Raw genomic sequence first — 23,417 nt, 5'->3', positions numbered from 1 at the left:
AAGACTCCACCATTCATCTTGCCTAGGTCCCTCGAGTTCAGGTCTTCAGGGAAGTCATCACTTCTAGACTCATTATATAAGATTTCACCTAACCCTCACCTCTTCCAAAAACCCACTGAAATGAAGTCAGGGTTCTGTCTTGAAGGTCAGCCTTCCCGTGTGATGGCTCTCCCCTCTTCCGTCTCTTCACACAGCAGCCAAACACACCCTGAAATGAGGCCTTGACATCCATGACCCTAGCCAGAGCCTCACCTCCCACAGGAAGGATATTGTATTTTACCTGTCCCACAAAGTAGTTCCCAGGCCCTTATCGTATGCCGGGCATGCTTACAGGCCCTGGGTCACATCACTGAAAGACACACAGTCCCTGCTCCTGAAGGAATAAAGCACATTTCCCAACAGCAATGACCTAAAACGCTCAGGGAACGACATGGGTTCAAATTCTTGAGTTCTTCCTACCTCTCTTATTTTTAGGTCAAAGAACAATCAGTTCATGGACACCACTGATTTGTCTTTTATTATGGACAAACATGTACCTGGTAGGATGTTACATGTCCAAGATAAATATGTTTCCGAAGAACGTGACAACATTGGGCAAATGTTCTAGAATGCTCTTGCAACACCATGGACCCCTTGTCCTTAACATGATGGTGCCACGTGGTGGGCACAAGAGGCATGCCTCTAAGCACACCACAATATGCTGAGTTGCTTTTTTTATTCAAAGTACAGAAGATAAAGTCACCTGAGTTCTTCTTAAAGGCCGAGGAGTCTTATTTCTTCCAGTGCCAGTGATTCTCAGTCAGAATATGACTATTAGGTTCCCAAGGGAAAGAAACATTTCTGTTTAAGTGGAAGATGGCATGGGCTGTAAATGTTTGCAAAAATCACTTATATGTGTTGTATTTCAGCGGGTGTGGAGAACCTGTGTGTGTGCGCCGTGGTATGAGAGACGTGTGGTATATGTACATGTGTGTGCAGAGACATGTGCCCATGTGCTTTCATGAAGAGGCCAGAGGAGAATGTCAGGTGTCCTTCTTTTATCACTCTTCTGTGTATCTTCTTGAGATGGGGGTCTCTCGCCACCTGCAGCTGCTGTCTGTCAGAGAACCCCAGCGATTCTCCAGTCCCCATCATCAAGCAAACTAGGATTACTGACGCACATGGCTTCCATGGGCCCTGGGGAGAACTTGGTAGTCACGGCCCGAGAGGCCCTTATGCTTAAGCCGCAAGCACTCTTAACCATCTCCCCAGCCCTGATTTTGTTTTTATTTTTGTAACTGTGTATCTTACGTGAGCACTTCTGTGTCCATGTATGCATTTGGGCATAGAGGAAAGGACGGGTGGGGCTAGGGAGACGGTTCAGCTGGTAAAGTGTCTGCCTCACAAACACGAAGACCTGAGTCCAATCCCCAGAACCCGCATAAAGAAGCCAGACATGGTGGTGTGCACAGACACAGTGTTGGACACAGACATGGTGGTATGCACCTATATATAACACCAGCACCAAGCAGACAGACAAGATGATGTCTGCAGCTTGCTGGCCAACTAGTCTAGCCTAATGGGTGAGCTGCAAGACAGTGAAAACCCCTGTCTCCAGAAAAGGTAATGGCATCCCTGAGGATGACACCTGAGGTTGTCACAGGTACACACACACACGCAAATAATAAAATAAATTTTACAAAATGAAAAGATTGGAAGAGAATGTACCAATATCAGGGTGTCAGAAAAGTTTTTGTTTTACGTTTCCACATTTTCCAAATTTTCTGTCATGATTCTTACTGCTTTTATAATCGGAAAATAAGCAGTAAGCAGAATGCTAATAGTTTTTTAATTTCCTCATGAATCTGTTTTTACAGGCACCATTTCAGTGGGGTTTGGAAGTCAGCAGGGTGTGAAACACAAATGAAATTCCCTTCTCCTATGGGGGCTGAGTGTACCCCTTGGCCCTGGAGAGAAACCCTCCCTACAGCCATGCTGGCAGACAGCTGTCCACAGCTGTCCTGAGGATGCTGCCAGCAAACGGTGCTGTGGAAAAACACAACATTCCTGACTCTCCAAGGATGGCATTATCCTTGGAACTCTTACCCACCAAAGGAGGAGAGGAGAGGAGAGGAGAGGAGAGGAGAGGAGAGGAGGGGAGGGGAGGGGAGGGGAGGGGAGGGGAGGGGAGGGGAGGGGAGGGGAGGGGAGGGGAGGGGAGGGGAGGGGAGGGGAGGGGAGGGGAGGGGAGGGGGGGGGGAGGGGAGGGGAGGGGAGGGGAGGGGAGGGGAGGGGAGGGGAGGGGAGGGGAGGGGAGGGGAGGGGAGGGGAGGGGGGGGAGGGGAGGGGAGGGGAGGGGAGGGGAGGGGGGGAGGGGAGGGGAGGGGAGGGGAGGGGAGGGGAGGGGAAGGGAGGGGAGGGGAGGGGAGGAGGAGATGCAGGCAAGTTAGTGGAAGTCAACCCTAGGGTAGTGTCAGCTGCCACTGACAGAGACCGCCTGTACCGCCTGAGCCAACCTTGGCAATGTCCCCCCCACCCACTTGGCTGCACTTCTTGAATGCCACTTTTCCTTCCTGCCATACCCTAAAATATGTATGACGCACTTTAGTTCTGTCCCCAGGCTGACGAGCCACCAAGCACAGCGTTCCTGGCTGCCTAGTCTTCACACACCTCAATGGCTGTAACTGGCACATCCCACAGTTGTTCACCCAGGCACTGCCATGTGGCAGCACAGTTGTGGTGTGGAGGAAACAAGGGGCGTAACAAAACATGCAAGGGTCCTGACCTGGCGGGGTTTAGACCCTGGTGGAGAAGACAGGTGACAGGAACAGAACAAAGCGTCTGCCCAGGAGCACTGGCTGCTGTAAGGCATATACTATGGTGTGGTGTCCCAGCTGAGCCCCAAATGACAAGACAAAGCCAGCGAGAAGGATCAGGGAGTGTTGCAGAGAGAAAGAATGGTCAGCCAGGACACAGAAGTTCCTTCCAGAAATAAGGACTGGGAGGGCGAGGGGCAGGGAGTAAGGGAGATCAGAAGGCCAGGCCCCTGTGGCTATTGAGGCTAGCCTGCCTGTCTTCCTACAGGATCCCCACTGCCTGGCTGTTGGGTAAGTTCAGCCTGGCAACAGAGAAGGGCTTCATCCCCAGCTACTAAATCCATGAGGATGGCTCTCAGCATGCCTGCTGGTGTGGAGTGGTCATTCAGCTTGGCACCAGCGCTCTCACGATGACTGTGGGACTGTCCCCTTTCTCATCTACACTCTGCTGTCATGCCTGTGTCCTCCCAACACTCTCTTCTGAATGCCACAGAGCACAGAGATGGCAACGAGGAGACCAATCTGACTGCTGTCCACCATGCACAGCCCATGGCACTGGCTCAACAAACCTCTTCTGTGCCCAGCCCTGTGCTGGGCACTGAGCAGGTGCAGCGGGACTAACAAGCCTCACTCTGGAAAGTGCCAGCCATCCGCAGCTGCTGGCACCACCTCTCCTTTCCACCCAGGGGACCCTACTTGAGTCTTCTCCCTTGGGTGAACCCGCTGTGAGCCCCTAAAATGGTTCTTCTGGGCAGGTCAACTCAGATAAAGCAAAGCTGCCTCTCCACCCGGCTTCCTTCATCCACCAACGCAGGCAGAAAACCTATCCAGGCTCGGGAATGAAGTTGTGACCAGTAGCATGGCAAGCGCTATTGACTCCAAGACAAAGGAGGGCTGTGGGGTTGGCTGGAAGAGTGGGCGGGTGAGGGGGGTCCTTGGAAACTGCTCTGTGGCAAAGCTGGGGAAGGAGTGTGTATGGCTCTAACTTCCTTCACCGGCACCACACAGAAAAACGCCTCTGCCTGGAGTCAGAGAGGGCCACGTCTAAATAAAAAAAACCACTTCCAGAATCTCCTGCATAAAAACCAACGCTGGCATGACTGGAAAAGCCAACCAAACTCCTTTCAGCAGCTTTGTGGGTGCTGCCCTGGGAGTTTTCTGAGACATCCTTCACTGCAACGGGGGCAGTGCCTGAGAAAAAGGTATGCATGCTGACACTAGGAAGTCCTTGTAGCCAGAATCTCTATGTAGAGCAGCAACATTTCACAAAGCCCTATGGGGTCCTTCCACATAGATCAGGATTCCCCTCTGTGTGGCTGGGTAGCAGGGCTTTTCTCCAAGAGGACACAGTCATCCTGAGAGAAGTCAGCCCTGCAGATGGTTCCAGACCCTTGAGCCTCTTCGTCCCCGGAGGAACGGGAAGGAGGGGTTATAAATAGCCCAGACTCCTTCGGTCTTCCACAGGCACAGATCCCACACCCCCGCCCCAGCTTCAGCCAGCTGGTCCCTCAGCACCCAAGTTCCCACAGCCTGCTGCAGGAGAGAGGACAACTGCCCACCCTCGGTGGGGGCAGGGAGCGAGATGCCGGGATGAGCAGCCTTGGATTAAGTGTAATTGTAAACCTCATGCCCCTGTAAACTGCAGTGCAGGGAAAAACCAAGGTCCAGAAACTCTGCTAGCTTTCTTACATTGTTCACGAAGCCTGAGGTGCATGCTTAAGAATATGGTGATGCTCTGGAAGAAGTTAGGTGACAACCACTGTGCCCTCATTCGGCCTCAGTTTCTCCATCTATCTATAAGGGGAACAAAGAGCTGGGCTATTTAATTCTGATAGGTGCCTATGAGATTAGCATTCAACAAAAGTGAAAGTCACTGGTGGAATACCACATCCTTTTACCATCAGAATACCAAATTTTGGTTTCTTCTACAAGTTCCTAATATAGGTATAAGGACACTGATTCTTGTCTGTACATGACAGAAAGCAGAGGAATTCCATACTCCACAGCACTGCATTTGGCCTTGAGTTCTTGATACTTCATGTTCTTGAGAGCAATAAAACTTATAAAATGTTCCTCTAACAAGTCATTTCTGACTAATACAGATTGACACACACCACACCCAGTCTTATTTTGACTTAATAAGGTTCTGCCGGCCATATGTAACCTTACAGACTGAAGGCTAAGCCTTGCCCTAGAATATTTGCTTTGAGGAATAAAGCATTCTCTTAATCATTGTTTATCATTCAAACCCCCTCCCCATGCACACTGGTAAGATAGAAGTTGTGAGATCTAAGTGGCCAATGCACATCTCTTTTTAATTAAGACACTTTGTTTGCTCAATAAAATACAGAGTAAAAAAAAAAAAAAAACATTTACTGAGAACCCATTCATTGATGCTTAATAGCTGTGTCAAATACTCATAACAACATTTGTTCCAACACCCCCAGATAATTGCTCATCTTTCTCACTTGGTATCCACAACAGCACAGCATTTGTGTCCAAATGTAATTGATCCAAAATTGGGCTTCCTTTCAAAAATATCTGTAAAACCTAATTACCAGGAAAACAGCTCTGGCATCCTATGGAAAGTGGGTGATTCAGTGAGACAAGCTGCACACTCATCTTAACTAATCAAGCCACATTATGTTACCCAAGGAATGCGAGGGATCTGGGATAATAAGGGAACAGGAAAAGTTAGAACAATGTCAGAGTGAACTTTGTAGGGACAGTCTTGATTTTGTTATGCCAAGGACAGGGGACAGCAAATGCAACGTATATGCTGGAAAGCATGAGTTTAGAAAGTATCAGCTAAAAAGCATATGAGGCACTTAGGATCTGGGGTTGACATTTCTGTTGTTAGACGCACAAGGCCTAGCCCAGAGAACTCCGTGCACACTGGCCCGGGATGCTGATGTCATTTCTAGTTTCCTTTGGCTCTTTCCACTATGGGAGGTAGGTCTCATATTTCCTTGGGCCTGGGACCGCTCATTGGTAAAATAATGAGTTCTCCTAAAACCTAGGATATTTTTCAGTCCCTAAATCGGTGACCTCTAAAGCAAAGATGCCCCCTTTCTGCTAATGGGCGCTGTGGGGGCAGGAACTAGTGGGAGCAGGACCAAGGAGAAAGAAGGGCTGAGTGTTTCCAGCTCTTGGCAGAATCGTACCTACTTGTAACACCCGGGTATCAGACCCACTCTGGGAATAATGATTTCTTTCAGTCCGTGATCGACCTACCCGGGTGGTTCTACCTGGCTGCCCTAGATCGTCAATCCAGCCAAAAAGGCACGAGGCCAAGCCAATGGGACTTCACAACCTCTCTCCCAAAGCTGGACAGTGCACATCCTCCTCTTTCAGAGCACTTCCCAGCCCCCACCTCTCTCTGCCACTGAAGCCCCAGGAGCCCCAGCCCTTGCTCTGCAAGGCTCCACAAGCAGACAGCGCATGCCACTGATCCCAGTTTCCTCTGCCCCATGCCACGGCCACCGAGGCTTTGGTACCTCCAATGCCATAGAGATTTCAAAGGTAACAGGAGCGGCTTGGTTTTTCTTTGGCTGCTGTGGGGGGTGGGGGGAGTGTCCTTTCTGGTGGTGAATCCAGATCAACAGCAAGAACAGCTAATACAGTCAGCGGCCAGAGGCAATTCCGCTTTAAAACCAGACAAGAGATGCGCGCACGAGCAAAGATGCGGGAGGTTTCTGTGTGTATCGCTAGAAAGTGACCTCCAATTGCCTGGAGCGGGTGACAGGTACCGAGGATGCTACGCCTAACTTTGTCAGGGCTTGGGAAAATAGTATGTGTGAGCCCGTTTTCCCAGCTTCCCAATTTGTGGACAGCAAAGATAGGAGATTTACTATCTGAGCGCCGCTAGGGTCGGGGACGCCAGGCAACCTCAAGTCTGTTTGCAAGGTGCGGGATCCCCCTACACACATGCCAGCCCCTTTTCTAATCTTCAAGCAAGGGCGATGCAAGATGCGGATGCCCAAGTCCCAGAAAACTCTCAGTTTGCCCCAAACGCTCTCGCGCCTTCCCAACAGAAGTGCGACTAAAACTTTTGGCAGGAACCACCTGTAGCTGTGGACGAGGCCCGCCCCGCCCGGACCCCCGGTAGACGCCGCCCCCGCCCCCAGCCCCGAGCCGCACGCGCCCGCAAAAGTCCCCTTCAAACCCCCTGCGCTCCACTTCGCTCGGGGGCCCCGGTGCCAGCCAAGAGGCGCGGCGCCCGCTCTCTGGCTCGCTCTCCGCTGGCTCGCCCTCTCTCTCTCGCCCTCTCTTTTTCTCTCTCTCCTCCGCCTCCTTTGGCTGCATGGCTGCCGCACGCACCGAGCCCCTGAATAGCCACCGCAGCCCCCCGCCTCTGGCCGGCGAGCAGAGCGCGCCCCCTTCCCTCTTACCCCCCCCCCCAGCTGGCGCACCCCACCCCTGGGGCGCGCGGACCTCCCGCCTAGCAGCCTCCTGGACCCCGCCGCCGCCGCACAGTGGACCCCCGCTCGGCGTCCCCGCGACCTCCCGACCCGCCGAGGCAGCCGAAGGTGGCTGCAGACGCCCCGGACCGCCTGGGCGCAAAGCCGGCTCACCTCGGCGCGCGCCGCCGCCGGGCCGCGATGCTCGCGCTCTTCCCTCCTCCTCGTTCTCTGCGCTCCGGAGCCCCGAGCCGCGCCGCTGTCAAGGAGTCTCGTGGCCGGGCTGTGCCGGCGGGCGTGTTGGAGCCGAGCGGCCGCGGCCAGGCGCGCGGGCAGCTCCTCCCTCTCTCTCTCTCCCTCTCTCTTCTCCCGGTGCCGCGCCTCCGCCCTCCCCGCGCCCCGCCTCCCGCGCCGCCGCTGCCCGTCAGCCCCGCGCCCCGCGCCCGGCGCCCGCGCCACCGGCTCCGGGGGGCGCACGGGGCTAAAGGGCCCGGATGTCTCCGGTCGCCTCTCCCCAGCTCGCTCGCGCCCGCCCCCTCCCCGCCTCGCCACACACATGCACTTGCTGCTTTGCTCCCAGCCTCCTCCAGGCTCGGCTAATTTCTATTTTGACAGCGACTGCGGCGAGTGGGCGGGCGCGGAGGGGACGGCCCGCGACCCGCGGAGGCGGCGGGCAGCAGTCGGGTCGTTGCGCGTGGGGGGCGGAGTAGGGGGCCGGGCAGAGCCAGCCGGCGCTGGGGGCTCCGGGTCTTTCTCTTCTTTCTTTTTTCTTTTCTTTCTTTCTTTTTTTTTTTTTCTCTCTCTCTTTGCTTCTTCCAGCATTTAAAGGGACATCCCTGGCCGTGGCCAGGGGGGAGCCAGGTGGCCGCGGTTTCTCCGGTCTCCAGACGCCCTCTGCGGCCGGCCGGACCCGCTAGCTGCCCGAGAGCAGGGGGGATCTCTAAGTGTGTCCCCAGCCCCGGACAGCTGTAAGGCACCTCTTGGGCTCAGCTGCCCCGGCGCACGGTGATTTTTTTTGTTGTTTTGTTTTAAAAAGAGTCTGACTGTGGTGGGAAATCAAACTAAGCTGAGACTGCTTTCCCAACCGAAAGTGGGGAGCAAGACATGGGGTGTGAGAAGTTTTCCAAAGGCTCTTGGAAGCCGCCCTGCAGCCCGGAGACAACGAAAGCCTGCTGCAAATATCCAGGGAGCAAGCCCACCTTAAAGAATGCGTGGAACCCCATCAGTCCTCCCTGGCCGGAGCACCCAGCCCTCCACACCTCCGTGCGTCCTTGCACCCCAAAACTACCTGGGAGCGCCCAATCACAGTCGAGGGCTTGCTCCTCCCACGTCCATCAAGCCCCGCCCCCCGCCGTTACTGCACGGTAATAAGCGTGATGGGCCCACGCGAGGGAAGGTGGGGGGGGGGGCTCTTGGCCTAAGAGATAAAGGCGGGGTGACGCTGGGGTAGAAGCTGTGGCCAGCGGCTCGCTAAGATACCCTCGAATTGGGTTTCCCTGTACCACTTTGCAAGCTACCCGCGCTCCAGCAGACATACATCCCCACCTCAGGCTGTAACCCCGAGAGATCAGCAAATCCTCGGCGGGGCTCTCTCTGTTCTTAGAAGCGGGAAGGTTTGCTGTTCTCAGATTCTTGCAGGCTGTTTATTTGAGCCGCGTGAGGCGCCAGACAGAAGCGCGAGAATGAGCTGCCTTCGCCTTGCCTCCTCTGATCACCCACCAATAAAGGACAGTGGCTTTGGGACTCTATGGTAGTTTCTCAAAGCCGCAAACCTTCGATAACACCCTTTGCTAATGAACACTAATGTTTGCTTACGGACTTATCCCAGTCACTGGAATATTTTTTTTCCATTTCATTATTTCACATAATAAGTGCACAATGCCAATTATGTGTTGGGAATGGAGAAGACGGATGTGCCTGGAATAGGGTGTGATTGGAAAACTAGAGACCAGCATGCGAAGGGGGCATCTGGAGCATAGGGTTGGTTCCAGTTACATGGTATTAATGGGCCAAAGAGGCCTGGCTCGTCATACTAAGTGAATGTCACTCATGCATGCTCGGACAACTGCCCTGTTCAAACTGCTCAAAGGCCATAGAAGTATAGAGAAGTCTCTTGTGGAAACTAAGAGATGTTCAGACCCAGGATGTCAGGCTTCCAAGTTGCTAGAGCTTCCAGAGTGTCAACAAAGAATCTTCCTTGCTTTAAGTAACCCTGGGAGTCACTGCTTTCCCAAACTAGCCTGTGTGTCGCTCGGCTAAATTGGGTTGTCTGTCTGGCTTCTTTTCATTAAAGGGTCTTCAGCCATGTGGAATACTGCTGAGCCAGCTGAATGCAGGCTTCGGAGCCATAAATCTGGCCGTGTCTCTGCCAAGTGTGGGGGTGCTTTCGGGAGTACCTGGAGGATCAACCCTGGAATGGCAAAAATGCAGTTGGGGGGGGGGGGGAGTGGAGAGAGACTGCAACCAGGGGAAGGGTGTCCTGTTTGAGAAAAGTGGACATAGGCATTAAGCTAGAAATGGGTCTGAATTGCAAAGTTTCTCCACCTTCAGACTAGACGTTTCAGCTCCAAGACTTACTAAACAGCTGGCCCAGCCGCCAGCTACAGAGGATGCACGGATCATGCTCTAGGGCAGTAAGCCTCAGGGTGGCAGGACCTAAGCATCCAGCAAAATGTTCACAACTGTAAGTGCAATCAAGATGTTATTTTTGTTCTTTACCGGAACCCCCAGCATTCTAGGCAAGTGCTTGCACTGAGCTATATCCGCAGACGTGCTTTATTACTTTATATTTTAAGACACAGTCTTACTAAGTTACTCAAGCCAGCCTAGAGCTCACCCTAAAGACCAAGCTGCCCTTGAGTTTGCAATGCTCCTTCCTTAGCTTCCAAAGTAGCCAGGATTACAGGCATGCCCTACCATGCCTGGTGCACTTTATTTCTATTTGTTTGTTTCTATTTAATTCATTAGTGTTGCTAGGGATGGAACCTGGGACCTTGTATATGGCAAGGGAAAAATTCAAAAACTCATTTTAGAATCTGGATTCTAAATCCATCAAGACATAGGCCCAGTGAACATTGGGAAGTTTGTTTTGTAATGTTCTTTTTTAAAAAAAAAAATTATTAGGGGGGAGGGAGGTTATTCCCATGGGATATTTTTTTATAATCATGGAAAATGTTAATAAAAATTTTTTTTAAATTATTGACGACTTCTGTAATTAATTAGAAACAATAAGTGATGGTAATTCCCTTCTCCCCATATTGCCCTTCAGAGCCCTACTCTCCATCATATCCCATCCCCCTTTCAACCAGTCTCTCTTGTATTTTTTAATGTCATCATCTTTTCCTCCTATTGTGAGGGTCTTGTGTAGGGAGTGTCAGGCACTGCGAGGTCATGGATATCCAGGCCATTTTGTGTCTGAAAGAGCGCATTGTAATGAGTTGTACCCTCCCTTTGGCTCACATTCTCTCTGCTACCTCTTCTGCAATGGACCCTGAGCCTTGGAAGGTGTGATTGTATTGTTCTTGCTTAGATATAAGTGCAACAGTAAACTTTACTTGCCATCATTGGCAGGATTCACTGACAGACTTGACTACTCGTCAAAGGCATATAATTCAGCTTCTGAGCGCTTCCATTAGCAAATCTATAACAAGGGGGGGGGGGTGATACCAAAGGTCTTTTTCCTCCACAGGATACTGGCAGATCAGACAAAATGTGGACCAGTGTTGCCTGAAGAAATCACTGTTGTATCACACACTGTATTAGGCAATGTGAATAATCAGTGTTAGTATAATAAATTTTCAAGAAATTTTCTGAAAATTGGGTTTCAGTATTCACCAGTTTCCTGAGGATGTTGAGAGGCTGCATCGTGAAAAGGGAAAGGGAGAAGTAACTTGTGCCAAGCTCCTTCCAGAATTGGGGTTCATGAATGTATTTCTGCATGTTCTTCATGGCACTGGGGTACATTCTATTGTAACCATTATATACGAGGGAACTCTGTTGTCAGTTGCAGTGATGATAGGTAGGGTCACACAGCCGAGGACTGACACACCTGAACCCAGGTTTGTGAGGTCAGAAGCTTGGGATCACCCGACCCTGCCATAGTGTCCCTAGAGGAGAAGGAGCAAGGCAGCTTTACTGCAGTGCAGCTGCGGAGAATCCCAGGGAAGGGAAGCTGAAGACATGATGCTGCTTTACTGAAAGATGTTTCAATGAGGGCTGGAGAGATGGCTTAGCGGTTAAGCGCTTGCCTGTGAAGCCTAAGGACCCCAGTTCGAGGCTCAGTTCCCCAGGTCCCACGTTAGCCAGATGCACAAGGGGGCGCACGCGTCTGGAGTTCGTCTGCAGAGGCTGGAGGCCCTGGCGTGCCCATTCTCTCTCTCTCTCCCTCTATCTTTCTTTCTCTCTGTGTCTGTCGCTCTCAAATTAAAAAAAAAAAAAATTTAAAAAAAGATGTTTCAGTGAATAATTTCTAACATGAAAGACATACTCTAACATAATTAGGAAAATCAGAGCCCGAGCATCAATAAAACCCTATCAACTGAACATTTCACCAACTGTCTCACTAATGACAAAAAAAAAAAAAATTAGAGCTGGAGAGATGGCTTAGCGGTTAAGCGCTTGCCTATGAAGCCTAAGGACCACGGTTCGAGGCTTGACTCTCCAGGACCCACATCCAGATGCACAAGGGGGATCACACATCTGGAATTCGTTTGCAGTGGCTGGAGACCCTGGCACGCCCATTTTCTCTCCCTCTCTCTATCTGCCTCTTTCTCTCTCTGTCTGTCGCTCTCAAATAAATAAATAAAAATAACAAAAAAAATGTTAAATAAATAAATTCTGGTCAGGATCTAACCCAGGATTACATATTACATTTGGTTTTCGTATCTCACAAGAACATATTTTTATTATTATTATTTCTGATTTTAATGACCATAGTTACAACCTGTATTTGTATTTATTTTAACATTTGTAACAAAGACTGTCTCCTTGACCAAACTTTAGAGAGACTCTTTTTTTTCCAAGGAGGCTCGCCCCCTTGGGCACTCTCTTCAGTCTGTTTGGTCCAGATTTGCAAGAATCCGGTGTGGCCCACTTAGTGAGTATCCTCCTTGCCCTTGATATCTTGATCTTTGATCATTTCAATATCTAACCAAATTCTTCATGCCCTACCTTTGAGCTGGTTTCTCTGCTTCTCTCTTTAGCAAGAATAATGCTAGCTCAGTTTATTGAAAAGCTGCCTGCCTTTGATTTTGCCTCTTAGTAATTTTCCATCCACTTACCCACCCACCTACTCCTTGGATATAAGTTGCTGGTTCTTTTTGTCCCATTTCTCCCCCTTTGCAATACTCCCCATTGCAATAAGCTTAATGAATCTTACCTATCATTTTGTTTTGTTTTGTTTGAGGTAGAGTTTCACTCTAGCCCAGGCTGACCTGGAATTCACTACATAGTCTCAAGGTGGCCTCAAACTCACAGTGATCCTCCTACCTCTGCCTCCTGAGTGCTGGGATTAAAGGTGTGTGAGTATCAGAATGATGTTTTTCTCTGCCAAAGAAGGAAGCAAGGATATAGGAGATTGTTCTACTGCCGTGGGTTCAATGCAAGCCTGATCTACACAGCAAATCCAGCCCACCACCAGAGCTTTTTTGAGAAATCCTGTTTCAATTACCCCCATCCAAAAAATATAGAGTTAAATATAGAAAAACTAAAACCCACATAACCCACCAGCTACAGCCAGTATTGTACAATCCAAGTGTGACTCCCACTGTCTCTCAGGGGCTGACTTCCCCTATAAAATACTATGCATCTGGAAGTCCCACTTCTAGCTCCTTCTGCATTATTTTTTTTTCATTTTAAAAATATTCTCTTATTTTTTAAAAGTTTTGTTTTTATTTATTTGTTAGAGACACAACACAGAACGGGTGCACCAGGGCTTCTATCCACTGCAAACAAACTCCAGATGCATGTGCCACCATGTGCATTCGGCTTACATGGGACCTGGAGAATTGAACCTGGGTCCTTAGGCTTCACAGGCAAGCGCCTTAACCACTAAACCATCTCTTCAGCCCTCCTCCTGCATTCTTCTTCAGTGTCCTTGTGACTCTTAACACTCCCAGTAGGGCCATAACCCACTTGACCCTTTTATCACTCATCCAACTCCAGGCACCATGTCCTACAGAGGGTGCAACGCTCTCCCCTCCCCCACCCTCACCCCCCACCCCGTGGAGAAGCTGGTATGAGCAGGCTGTGCTCCTATAACCACCTGTTCATCTGTGTGCCATAGTGCCCACAAAGATTTTGTTAAAGGTTGAGGTAGCTCAAGAGAATTTGAATGGAACCCTAGACAGCAGGAAACTGTACACAAGATATGACTCCCTCTGTATTCCAAGGGAGGGTGACCGGGGAGTTACAGTAGCAGTAACCCTCCACAGGGGGTCCCTGTGTGCCACCTCTCTGTTTCTGACCTGGCTCCCCAGCTTTCAGGATTCCATTTTGCTCCACGTGCAGCTTGTGAACCCCCTGATTTGAGTCTCTAAAGGAGAACCAACCCCTAACCTTAAGAAAGACCTTTTCTCAGAAGCCCCACCCTTCCTCTCCAAACATACATTTTTTTTTTCCCACCCTTGAATCAGCCAAGCTACCTAAAATAACTCCCAGAAGTAGTTGGGTGGTCACCAACAGGCTGTTCACTGATGCCCACTGATGTCCCCCACTGTGGCAGAACCACTGAGCCAGCCCTAAACATCTCCCAGCAGTCTGAGCTGCGGGTGTGTTTCCAGACTCTCCGCTGTTCACTGAGTAATGGTTGCACCAAGTGTGGAGACGTGTACACTCCCGCACACACCTTCCACAACCATTCTCAGAGAATGATTCAGTCTAAGCCATGATGATTAGAGAACCAACTTGAGAATTGACACAGTGTTTTGTAGAATATCATCCTATTAACTCCATTCCTTCACCCCCCCCACACACACACACACTATGTTTATTGTCTCATTGTCCCACCCTCTCCCCAAGAATGTGGCATGAGAATCACTGATGCCCAGGTCAGAGCTGTGCAATTAGGAGGGTGTGACACACCTCCTGTGGGGAGCCCTCACTCTGTTCAGAGGCTGGCAGAAGAGCATTGCTTTTAATCAGGAACTTCTGGGCACCAGACAAAAATTTATGTTGCATGGCTGGTGAGATGGCTTAGAGACTAAGGTACTTGCCTGCAAGGCCTAATGACCCAAGTTTGATCCTCCAGTACCCAGGTAAAGCCAGATGTTCAAAGTAATGTACGCATCCGGAGTTCAGTTGCAATGGCTGGAGGCCCTAATGTACCCATTCTCTCTGTCTCTCGTCTCTCTCTCTCTCCTTGCAAATAACCAAATAGAAATACTTTTTTAAAAAATTGTGTTGCAGAGTGCCTGCCTTTATAAGCAATGTGATATGAAAATTCAATACAAAATTCTTGGCCGTGTGAAGTATGATGTAATGATGAAGATTTGGAGCAATGTGTAGAGGAAATGGCTATTTATTTATTTATTATACCTTCAGTTTGTGATAAAGATGCTTCATAGTATCCAGGCACCATGTCTTCCTATTCAAATTCAAAAACCATCTTTTGGGACTGGAGAGATGGCTCAGCAGCTAAGGCACTTGCCTGCAAAGCCTAATGACCTGGTTCGATGTCCCAGTACCACTTAAAGCCAGAAGCACATACCCCTGGAGTTCGTTTGTAGTGGCTAGAGGCCCTGGAACCACCCATGCTCTGTCTCTGTCTCTCTGTGTGTCTCTGTCTCTATGTCTCTACTTGCAAATAAATAAAATTTAAATTTTTTTTAAAAAAAACACATCTTTTCAGCTGAGCATGGTGGCACATGCCTTTAATCCCAACACTCAGGAGGCAGAGGTAGGTTCGTCATTAGTTTGAGGCCACCCTGAGACTACATAGTGAATTCCAGATCAGCCTGAGCTAGTGGGAGAACATGCCCCAGGAAAAGAAAAAAAAAAAATCTTTTCATTTGCTTGCTTGCTTGCTTTGATCAAACATGCCATCTTTTATTAGGTTCATATCTTTCTTAAGAAGAGATAGCAAATTGGTCACTGGTGTCAATGCTGGCCTCTTCAGAACCCACTTGTACTGACCCCTAGAACCTTCTGGCCTCTGCCGTTCCCCAGTGCTGCTTTGACGCTGCATCGTCTGCCTCTGTGCGCAGGCTCCCAAGCACTCTGTCAAAGGCTGTTACTCCATTTTGCCAATGAGGCCCTCAGATGCAGTCTTTCCCACGGCCTATGTAGGAAAATGTGAGCAATTACACTACTTCCAGTCATGTTAAATTTAACGTGTGTAATTATATTGCATAAACATGAGCAACACATATTTCCCACATCTTCTCTTCAGGCCATAATTACTAAAATACCGGAATGTGATCTCCTTCAGAATTGACCAGATCCTTAGGTTGAATAGCAACCCCCAAACACACACAAAAAAAATCACATCTACCTGGAATTTATAAATATGACTGACCTTCTTGTAAATATTTAGAATTTTAATTAAGTTAACAAAATTCATACTGAGTTAGAATAGGCCCTAAATCCATCAAGTGATGTCCATTATGGTTACTTTTTTTTTTTTTTTTTTTTTTGGTTTTTTGAGGTAGTGTTTTACTGTAGTCTAGGCTGACCTGGAATTTACTCTGAATTCTCAGGGTGGCCTCTAACTCACAGCGATCCTCCTACCTCTGCCTCTCAAGTGCTGGGATTAAAGGCGTGTGCCACCATGCCCAGCTTGTTTTAGTTAATTATTAAATGTCTCTCATTACCTCATGTGCTGGGGGCTTGGTTACCAACTGATGGGCTTTGGAGAAATGATTGGATCCTCAGAGTTCTGACCTAACAGATGGATTAACACCCTGATGGCTCCTAAGTCTTTAGAATTGGTGTGTGGAAAGAATTTTGAGAAGCAAGGTGGTTCTGGTAAGAGTACAGGAGACCAAACTGCTGATGGAAATGTGGACATTAAATGCTACGCTCATCAAAGTTCTAGTGGAATGAAGACTATGTTGGAAATTGAACCAGAGGTTACCCATGTTAAATTCTGGTAAAGAAATTGTCTATATTGTATACTTATCCTGAGTTTTGAAACCAAGTTAAAAGTAATGGACTGGGCTGGAGAGATGGCTTAGCGGTTAAGCGCTTGCCTGTGAAGCCTAAGGACCCCAGTTCGAGGCTCAGTTCCCCAGGTCCCATGTTAGCCAGATGCACAAGGGGGCGCACGCGTCTGGAGTTCGTTTGCAGAGGCTGGAAGCCCTGGTGTGCCCATTCTCTCTCTCTCCCTCTATCTGTCTTTCTCTCTGTGTCTGTCGTTCTCAAATAAATAAATAAATAATTTTAAAAAATAAATAAATAAAATAAAAGTAATGGACTAATTATTTTCATGAAGGAAAATTTAAGAAAGTATAGCATTCAGGCTTTGGCATAGTTATTGCCGACTGCTTTTAGCCAGATTCATAGCAAGTTTAGGAGAGGGGAAGCAGAGTAGAAAAGTCTATGAAACATAACGACTTATGAGGAAAGCCCTTGGAAAGTGAGGACTCAGAATGCCATGGTTTCTAAAGAGATGACTGCCAACATGTTTTAAAAAATTACAATGGAGGTTAAAAAGCCCCAAGGAAAAAAGCCCCAAGAAAATAAAAATATTTTCAGTCAGGAAAGAAGCAGAAATAGGAATAACAAGAGCTGGTTGTGGTGGTACACGCCTTTAATCCCAGCACTCAGAAGGCAGAGGGAGGAGGATTGTGACCACCTGAGACTACATAGTGAATTCCAGGTCAGCCTGGGCTAGAGCAGACCTTACCTTGAAAAACCAGAAAGAAAGAAAGAGAGAGAGAGAGAGAGAGAGAGAGAGAGAGAGAAAGAAAGAAAGAAAGAAAGAAAGAAAGAAAGAAAGAAAGAGAATAACAGGAAGATGCCTTGAGGGTGTCTGAAGAATTGACCATCACAGGTTCAAAGATATGAAAGGATGGACTCGTTCAAAAGACTTCCCCTTGAGAAGAGAGACAGCCTCCAGGAAGCTCTACTGACAAAGGGCAATCTAGGAAAGTGTTTGCCCAGTACTCACTTCACTGTGTTCGTTGCCCAGACACGTAAGAGGATGCTGCAGTCGTGGTCCAAGGGATCCCAACTATTACTCGAGCTGATAGCCGCAGACTGGGTGGCATCCATGTGATGCTGACTTTATAGGCACACAGAATGCAAGCAGTACAAACCGACCAGGGGCTTCCAGCAGGATTTCAAAGGAAAGCTTTGGAGACCAGGCAGTTATGACAGGAGCTTGGTCCCTGTAGGCATCCCTGAAGAGAGTGCTGCATAAAGCTGTGAGAGTGGAGCCTAAACTGTAATGGAGTGTGTTGGAGACGCCAGGAACACAGGCATCTGCTGGGTTCTGCTGAGGCTACGTCTGCTAAGGAAAGCTTCAGGCAATGAGTGGAGGCACCCAAGTTAGGCCTCGTGGACTCATGCAGCCAGAGGACAGAGGTGAGGCTGCCAAGCTAACTGGAAGCTAATCGACTACATGCCCAAGTTACTGGACATGGAGCTGCAGCATGTAATGTTTTGGTCTTGCTTTTTGTCCATTCTTTGTTATCCTCTCATTATTCTCCTTTAGAATAGGAATGTATATAACTTGTTCTTTCTTTTTTAAATAAATTGCCTTGAACTTCAGAGGAAGGAGACTTTGAACTTGGGCTTTTGAACAATGTTGGAACTAGCAAGATTATGGGGATTTGTGGAGATGGAATAAATGCATTCTGCATTACGAGATGGACATGAGCTGTTGGGCCAGGGGCAGGACTTTAAGGCTTGAATATGAGATGAGCCTCATAATAATCTCATGTGTTTAACATTTGGTCCCCACTGTTTTGCAGGAGGGGGGTAGTGTTAGAACCTTTAGGAGCTGGGACCTAGTTGGAAGAAGGAGATCACCAGAGACATGACTTTAAGGCTGCCCCTGGTCCCCAATCCCTTCCTTGAGCTCTGCTTTGTGACTACCATGAGGTGATCAGCCTCCTTCACATCCTCCTACCACCATGATAATTTGCCTCACCCCAGGCTCAGGAATATAGACTGAAATCTCTGAAATTGTTAGCATATAAGTCCTTCCTCTTTTAAGAAAGCTGTTTTATGTCAGGTTGTTTTCTCACAGAGAGGAGAAAAGTAACTTATAAATGTTCTCATGAATTAATTGCCTTCCTTGTTGCTTTCACCAAATGCCTGATTAAGAAGCAACTTAAGCCTGGTGTGGTGGCACATGCCTTTAACTCCAGAACTCAGGAGGCAGAGGTAGGAGGATCACTGAGAGTTCAAGACCACCCTGAGACTACATAGTGAATTCCATGTCAGCCTGTGCTAGAGTGAGACCCTACCTCGATAAAAAAGAAGAAGAAGAAGCAACTTAAGAAAGGAGAGGTTAATTGTGGCTTACAGTTCAAAAGGATTCAGTCATCAAGGTAAGGGAGGCAGGACCCTGAGGCAGCTGGTCACACTGAGAACACAAGCAGGAAGTTGGGGAGAACAGATAAGAAGTAGGGCCAGGCTAGGAAAGCTCAAGGCCCACCATCAGTGATTCAATTGTTTCAGTAAGGATTCACATACAATGGTTCCACTGCTTTCCAAAATAGCACAGCCTGCTGGGGTCTAAGTCTTCCAGTGCGTAAGCCTACAGAGAATATTGCCCATCTGAATGACAACACTTTGTAAGGAGAGGGAAATTTGGAGATTCACATGGATGAAATTCAAGTGAAGATGGACTCAGAGATCAAAGTGATGCAGCTACAAGTGAAGGTATACCAAAGACCACCAGAAAACCCCAAGAGCCAGCAGAGAACCACAGAACAGATCCTCACTCAGATCCTCCAGAAAGGTCTGGTCCTTCTGACATCTTCACTTGGGGCTTTCCACCTCCAGAACCATAAGGTGATAAATGTCTGCTAAAACCACCAAGTGGTAAGATTTTTAAAATTATTTATTTACTTATTAAGAGAGGAGGAGAGAAAATGGGTACACCAGGTCCTTTACCCACTTGAAAGGACTCATACTCCACCTTGTATATCTGGCTTTTGTGGGTTCTAGGGAGTCAAACCTGGGGTCCTTAGACTTTGCAGGCAGGTGCCTTAACTGCTAACCCTTCTCTTCAGCCCAAGTTTGTGCTAATTTGCTGTTGCAGTCCTAGAAAGCCAATATGCTTTCTACAACTACCATCATGGGGAGAATGACCTAGGAGACCAAGGGGTTAGAGAGGAGGAAGGTCCAGTTTTGATCTAGTGTGCTAAAGACTAACCTCGAAAAGCATGACATCAACATATCAGTGAGAGATAGAGACATTGATGAGAAAGACTCATAGATGTTAGGGACCAGTGGTCTCAAAGAAGGCTGAGGAAACAGCTCCTACCATCTCTTCAGGATGAACTGGCTCATGACATAAGACTTCTGAGGTCTTAGGTATAGTGTGACAGCCAAACACTGGCATCTGCCATTGCTAAAATTCTTATTTTGTTTTGCTTATTTGCTTGTTTTGATTTGTTTCATCTAGTTTGATTTTTGAGACCGACTCTCGTGATGTAGACTATGGCTGGCCTGGAATTCACCATGTGGGTCAAGATGGCCTAAAAGTTATGACAATTCTCCTCCCCCAGCTTCCCTAGTGCTGATGTTACAGATGTACATACCACACTTGTCTACATAATCTTTTTTTCTTCTTTTTTTCATAATCTTTTTAATTTAAAAAAATTATTTATTTTATTTGAGAGAGAAAGAGAATCAGCACACCAGGGCTCTACACACTGCAAATGAACTCCAGTCACATGTGCCATCTTGTGCATCTGGCTTACATGAATCCTGAGGAATTGAACTGGGTGCTTTTGTTTGACAGGCAAGCACCTTAATCTGTCCAGCCCCATTATCTTTTATAAATAAGAATTCATTGATCCACAGAACAATTTTATAATGTAGGCACTACCATTCCAAATTTTTTTATTGTTGTTTTGTTTTTTGAGGTAGGGTCTCATTGTAGCCTAGGCTGACCTGGAATTCATCTGGAGTCTCAGGGTATCCTTGAACTCACAGCAGTCCTCCTACCTCTGCCTCCCAGGTGCTTGGGTTAAAGGCATGCACCACCACACCCAGCTCATTCCAACATTTTTATTTTATTTATTTAAATTATTTATTTATTTAATTTTATTTTTTGTTTTTTTGAGGTAGAGTCTCATTCTGGCTCAGGCTGATCTGGAATTAACTATGTAGTCTCAGGGTGGCCTTGAACTCATGATGATCCTCCTACCTCTCCCTCTCGTGTGCTGGGATTAAAGGCATGCCCCACCATGCCTGGTTTACTCCAACATTTAAAACAATATTTTATGTATTTATTTGCAAACAGAGATAGAGAAAGAAGAGACACACACAGAGAGAAAAAAAATGGGCATGTTAGGGACTTCAGCCACCAAAAATGAACTCTTATGCATCTGGCTTTATGTGGGTACTGGGGAATAGGTCATCAGGTTCTGCAAGCAAGATCCTTAACTGCTGAGCCACCTCTCCAGCACTCATCCCAACATTTTATAGCTGGAGAGTCTCGGACTTTTTCAAGGTCACTGGCAGTAAGGGGCAAAGCTGGTGACAGGTCTGTTACCAGGTCATCTGAGCATCTTTCTGCCCAGCAGGTGAAAACTCTTTGGGGTGAGGGAGCCCAGAAAGTCTTGTCTACCAATTCCCAGAGGCCGTACCAGGAAACCACAGTGCCTACAGACTTTTTATTCCTCACACTTACCCAAAGTGTGCTCTCTCATGGGAGCAAGTGGCCACCCCTTATCAAAAGCTAGCAAAGAACCCAAGTGTCCTGAGCCACTGGGAGACCAAGGATGAACATAGCCGGTTCTGAGATTATACTTTGAAAAAGTTCAAACTTCCTGTTTTAATTACATTTTAAGGTTATTAATGTGGCTGACATTTTTTCATATGCTCTCTGGCCATTTCACTTTTTTGTAATTGCTTGTGACCTTTTACTCATTCTCAAATTGGCTGTTCACCTTGTTTCTTACTTATTTATAAAATCTCTTCACACTGTGAGGGTATTAACCCTTTGTCTGCCATATATGTTGCAAATATGCCTGGACATTAGATTTTTAAATTCTGTTTTTACTTATGCTTTTAATATTCTAAATTACATAAGCAACATTAAATCACTATGAACGTATAATATATAGTATACAGAGTTCTTAAAAAAATAGACTTCCGGGCTGGAGAAATGGCTTAGCAGTTAAGGCGTTTGCCTGAGAAGCCTAAGGGCTCAGGTTTGATGTCCCAATACCAGATGCAGAGGTGGCACATGTGTTTGGGGTTCACTTGCAATGACTAGAGGCCCTAACATGTTTGTTCTCTCTCCCCTCCTCTCTCTCTCTCTCCCTCTTTCTGTCTCTCTCTTAAGTAAATAAATAAAATATTCTTAAAAAAATTAGACTTCCATCCATACCCATAAAACACACAAAATTTCCTTTTGTCCTCAAAGATAACCACCTTTAACATTAAACACTTGTTGAGCTTCTTTCTAATCACTTTCCTATACATTTCTATTGAGAGTCTCCTTGATGTACACAGCATCAAACTTTGCTTGCAGGCTACAGAGATGGCTTAGTTGTTAAGGCATTTGCCTGCAAAGCCAAAGGACTTTGGTTCAATTCCCCAGGACTCACATAAGCCAGATGTACAAACGGGCACACCTGTCTGGAGTTCGTTTGCAATGACTGGAGGCCCTGACGCGTCCATTCTCTTTCTCTCTCCATCTTTCTCTCAAATAAATAAATAATGAAATATTTTTAAAAATTGCTTGGTTGCATTATTCACCTCTTGAAGCTTGATCCAGATGTCATCCATTCTGTGACTTGTGTCCTATTAGAAATACCTTCCAATGGGTATCTTCTAATGTGTTTTATGGTTTCATTTGGTTTCTTTCACACTTAACCCAGGACTGATATACAGTGTGGCTAGAGGTCAGGAGCCTTCTCAAGTGTTTTAGCAAAGAGTTCCATAGATCTGATGAGTACTAGGGAGAAGCACAGCCCGAAAGAAAGGACACATGCACAAAGGCAGCGTGAGTTCACGATCCAGCGATCTGGAAGGCTGCACTCTGGGAGACAGGTGCGGGAAAGCCAATCAGACTGGAAGGACACCAAGCTCCCCTCAGAGAGGAGATTGATGGAGTGCCATTTCCATCCACTGGCAGTGGGATCTGAGGTGTAAGGAGAGGCATCTCTGGCCAGAGCCACCCCTTAGTCAGCACTTGAGTTTAGAGAAGAAGGTATCTACTGGGACCCCAGAACTCTCCAGCCTGGATGGTTGCTCTAAGAAATCACTCATGACACGGTTGCAGATGTTCCGGTCTGCTTTTCCACAGCTTTTCAGGTAGAAAGCTTTCCTCCTCTATTTTACAGATGGGGAAAGTGAGGTTCTGCACACCAGTGACTTACCAAAGAGCAGCAGGAAAGCTAGGTCTTCCCCTGTGGCACTGGTGGGCATACAGGTGGCTAGGCTCAGGATACAGAGAGCTCACCTGTGTGCCCGGGATGGGGGCAGTGGGACAGTGGTACAAGCACTCATTGGCTCTCTCCAGAGGTGGTGATGGGCACCCTTGCCCCTTGCATGGTTTCCTCCTTCCCAATAAACAATCATATGACATAGTGTCTGAAAGCCCAGAATATTTCCTGTCTGCTTTGGCCTGATGCCCTACCTATTGCAAACCTGGGGCCATCAGAGCCACCCCCAGCCCTTCTCTTCCTCCCTCCACCTCAGCGCCAGGACCCATGGAGTGCTGTGAGCTCACTACACTGGCCCGCTTGGCACCACCTACATGAAGATCTGAACCTTCTTCTGCCAAAGAAAACCCAGTGTCTGGGCCAGCGCCCTGGGCTTCCTCCAGCAGGCTGACCCAGCACGCTCTCCACCTCGAGGCTCTGTCCTCCTCCAAGATCTCCACTGAGGTGGACCCCACCTGAGGGTCCACCAACAGCAAGAAGGAAATTATGTTTTTCTCCAAGAGTCAAGTCCTTCTTTCCGAGCTGTTAATAAGCCAACAACAGTATAAGCCATGAGAGGAGACCTGGAAGTTTCTACGGAAACCTGCTCATCCTTTGGGACCCAATTCAGAGGTCATCTGCTGATAAAACACTACAATGTATGTCATTTGCTA

At 47.9% G+C, this 23,417-nt stretch overlaps 1 protein-coding gene and 1 pseudogene across 1 annotated transcript in view; one reads left to right on the top strand and one right to left on the bottom strand.

Moving 5' to 3' along the window:
- Positions 1–7,488, bottom strand: part of Zbtb7c (zinc finger and BTB domain containing 7C) — a 405,924-nt gene extending 398,436 nt beyond the window's left edge. The window contains exon 1 of the mRNA XM_045143821.1: positions 7,370–7,488. The gene's annotated coding sequence lies outside the window, so the exon portion shown is untranslated. The remainder of the gene's footprint in view (positions 1–7,369) is intronic.
- Positions 7,099–23,417, top strand: part of LOC123458648 — a 33,281-nt pseudogene continuing 16,962 nt past the window's right edge.

Source organism: Jaculus jaculus, chromosome 2 (genome assembly GCF_020740685.1).
Source record: "Jaculus jaculus isolate mJacJac1 chromosome 2, mJacJac1.mat.Y.cur, whole genome shotgun sequence".
Lineage (NCBI taxonomy): Eukaryota > Metazoa > Chordata > Mammalia > Rodentia > Dipodidae > Jaculus > Jaculus jaculus.
Note: the sequence above shows the minus strand (reverse complement) of the source record. Positions and strands in the feature narration are given on the sequence as shown.